General features: G+C 42.4%; 1 pseudogene; it reads right to left on the minus strand.

Annotated features, from left to right (window-relative positions):
* Positions 1-2,485: 2,485 nt before the first annotated feature.
* Positions 2,486-2,602, minus strand: LOC146005892 (5S ribosomal RNA; annotated as a pseudogene).
* Between the last annotated feature and the right edge of the window lie 821 nt (positions 2,603-3,423).

The following is a 3,423-nucleotide window of genomic DNA, read 5'->3' on the forward strand; positions in this document are numbered from 1 at the left end:
TTTCAAACACATAATAAAATGGACAAAAAATATATTAAAAAAATGTAGATTTAAAAACGAATGGTAGCCAGATCTCACGTTATGGGGGCAGTCCCAAGGCAAAAGATGGTTGGATTGAACCTGCACTGTCCTTCCAATTGGTCCCAATTCGAGCTGGAGTCCCAAGAACGGCGATTTGTAATCCGAGTGGGCCAAATGAGGGAGGAGCCAGTTGTTGGGGGCTCACCTACAACCTCGTGGCTGAAGTATTCACTCTTCTGGAAATTAAGCCGGTGACATCCAATGAAGGGAGATGACGTGGGCAGTGGATTGAGCAGGTAGATCCTCCAATGTTAGTCCTTAGATCTGGAACCAAACAATAGCACAGCACCTACGCGTTTCGCTGGCCTTACACCAGCTTTATGCCTTGATAAAGCTGGTGTAAGGCCAGCGAAACGCGTAGGTGCTGTGCTATTGTTTGGTTTGCAGGCTTCCTAAAAATCAGGTTCGACCAAAGGGTTCAATTTCATGGTTAGGCCACACAGCTTTTCCAATCACAGGCAAGTTAGTTCAATTTAAGCTACAGTATATTGTCATAATTACCTTCTGTGGTGTTTTTTTTCAGGCTGTGAATTTGCACCAGCTAATTAGCTCCTAACTGTCAAGTTACATACCTGAATTTAAATGTGACAGTTAGGAGCAGACTGGCTGCTGATATATCACCTTCCACTTTATCACTTCACTATGCTAAATACATCTGACCCTTTGATAGGAGACTGGTAATGGTCCCAGGCACCTGAGTGGACAGGTGTGGTATAGGAGCCCGATAGTCGGGATCCCGATAGTCATTAGCCCGACCTCGGGATCCCGACTGCCTGGACTCAGACAGTGGGGGAGCGCAACAAAGCCCCTTGCGGGCTTGCTGCGATCACCATGCTGCGGGCACAGTGGCTCACTACCTATTCTATTCTCCCTCTATGTGGACCCCCATGAGGGAGAATATCCAGAGGCCGCCAGGACCCAGAGTGTCGGGGTTTTAACAGTCGGGATCCCGACTATCTGTATCCCGAATGTAGGGATCCCATCCGGCACCCAGTAGGCAGTAGGGTGGTACAGGGTCCCTTTCTTATTAGACATTCACTTATGTTACACAACACATTTATTGGCAAGCTGCTCATACAGTTTGTGATGTCACTCAGGTGCTAAAAGGGAGGGGTAAAGGGGTTAGGAAAAAACATTTTGTATCACTGAGTGAGTAATAACACTGCATAATGATCAGATAATACAGAGATCATGGTTGCATATATCTGCAGATATAGGGCTAAGCCCCAGGCCGTACGTTAAGGCATCTCTTTGTCACTGAGGGAGAACCACAAGACCCAGCATGTGGGTGATTAAAGGTCCAACTGGAACTTGCAGTTCCCAAATAGTGGAATAAACAAACACTGACAAAATGAAAGTAAAACTTTATTACATACTGAGCCCATACCTACACTTACCTACCTTGACACATATGTAGGTATCCATCCATTCACTGGTCCTGAAGAAATCCATATGGGGTACCTGTGGACGGAAACTATACTCACCAGGGTCCTCTGGTGTATGTCGGTATAGGCACAGGTCGCTAGGCCAAAATGAACTGAGTAGAGCCGCAGAAAGCTTTGTTTACTTTCTATCAGTGGCGTAAGTTCATCCGTGACACCCGGAGGCAAGAAATAAGCTGGTGCCCCCCACACACACACACACACACACACACACCAGCATAGATACATAGCTATAGAGAGGGAAAATGAGATAGGGGGAGCAATGGAGAGAAAGAGAGAATGATAGATAGGGAATCATGGAGAAAGAGAGAAACAGGTGTCAGAGATGGGTGAGAGGGGTGTCAGGCAGAGAGGGTTCAGGCAGAGACAGAGGGGGAATTAAATAGGTGTCAAAGGAGAGACGTAGGGAGAACAAAAGGGTTTTTGGGGCACACTTGAAATTTTAAGATAGTGAAAAAATGGTGTACGAATGTGTGACTTAAAATCTAACCTTTATTGATTACTCTTAAAAAGCATATAAGAACACGTCAATTAGATACAAAGAACAGTTTCAAGATCAAAAACAATTTTTTAAATCAATCAGCATATGGGTATATCTACGGAGTTTATTTTATAATCGTAATATACAAATGCAGACAAAAACGAAATTATGATACAATCACCGTCAAGTGGGCGAAAATGTTTTGGCAGGGAATTTCCCAGAACGTAAATATTTGGGCAAGACAAATCAGCACAAGATAGTGATACCATGCAAATACATGCTGCAAAGGTTCATAATATTTAAAATATTTTGGAGTCTTGCTTCAGACCCTCCTCTGACACAAGATATAATTTGTAATGGACCCAAATGCAATGATACGGGTAACAGGTTTACATTACTATTGTTGAAACCGAATTTAATGGATAAAGGGAGAGATATGAATGCTCTTCGTATACATTCGTTACTTCTGCTGTCTGAATGTGTGATACAGCACTGGATATTCCCTGATGGTCCCCCAGGAGGTACTGATCCAGCCAGTCGCTGCTTAGCTGCTGAGTTCAGATGGGATCAGGCGGCCCAGCGTTGTATGGCTGTATATGGCATCAGATGAGAGAGCCCCAAATGGAACTAGGAGCCAGTTGTCACTTCTGCTTTTCCCCGATGTGGCTCAGGAGAATGAGAGAGTGAGCGAGTCCAGATGCAAGATGAAAGTAGATTAGAATGAATAAGAAAGAATAAGAGGGATAAGGAGAAATATGCTCACAGAGTAATGGTATATGTGCCCACTGCTGGATTCAATGAATTCGTGGTCACTGAGCTAGTAATGGGAAATACTGCACACAATGCCACATACAGGGGTGAGTAAGGTCTTTATAAATCTTAAATCGTTGTATGTGCAAGATATATTTATTCATCAGCAGCATACATCACAGCATGTGGTTTCAAGCATGTATCAAAACAGGAAGTATTTGTTAAGGACATCAAATATTGTTACCAATTTTAAGGAAGAAAAGAAGACAGGAATTGTCAATTTAACTGATTATTGCTAAATAGCAATGGTAGAGGGTTCTTAATTAGGGCTGTTAGTAATGGTCTAATGGTAATACCCGTAGAGCAGGTAAGTGGATTTGAGAAAAGATAATTTGGTATAATAAATGAGACAAAACAACAATAATATGCTGAGAAGCTCTCAGCAAATCACATTCATAACAAGCGCTAAGTTTTTCAATTGTCAGAAAAGAAAAAATGGTGGTTTGTCAATTTGACTGACTGTTGCTAAATAGCAATGATTAAAGGTTTTAAATTGGGGCTGTTAGAAATGGTAACACTGGTAGAGCAGGTAAATGGATTTTAAAGATAATGTGGTATATTGAATGAAACAACAATAGTATGAAAGGAAGTTAAACCCGCAGGTCACAT

This window comes from Crinia signifera, chromosome 5 (genome assembly GCF_055691185.1).
Source record: "Crinia signifera chromosome 5, ASM5569118v1, whole genome shotgun sequence".
NCBI lineage: Eukaryota > Metazoa > Chordata > Amphibia > Anura > Myobatrachidae > Crinia > Crinia signifera.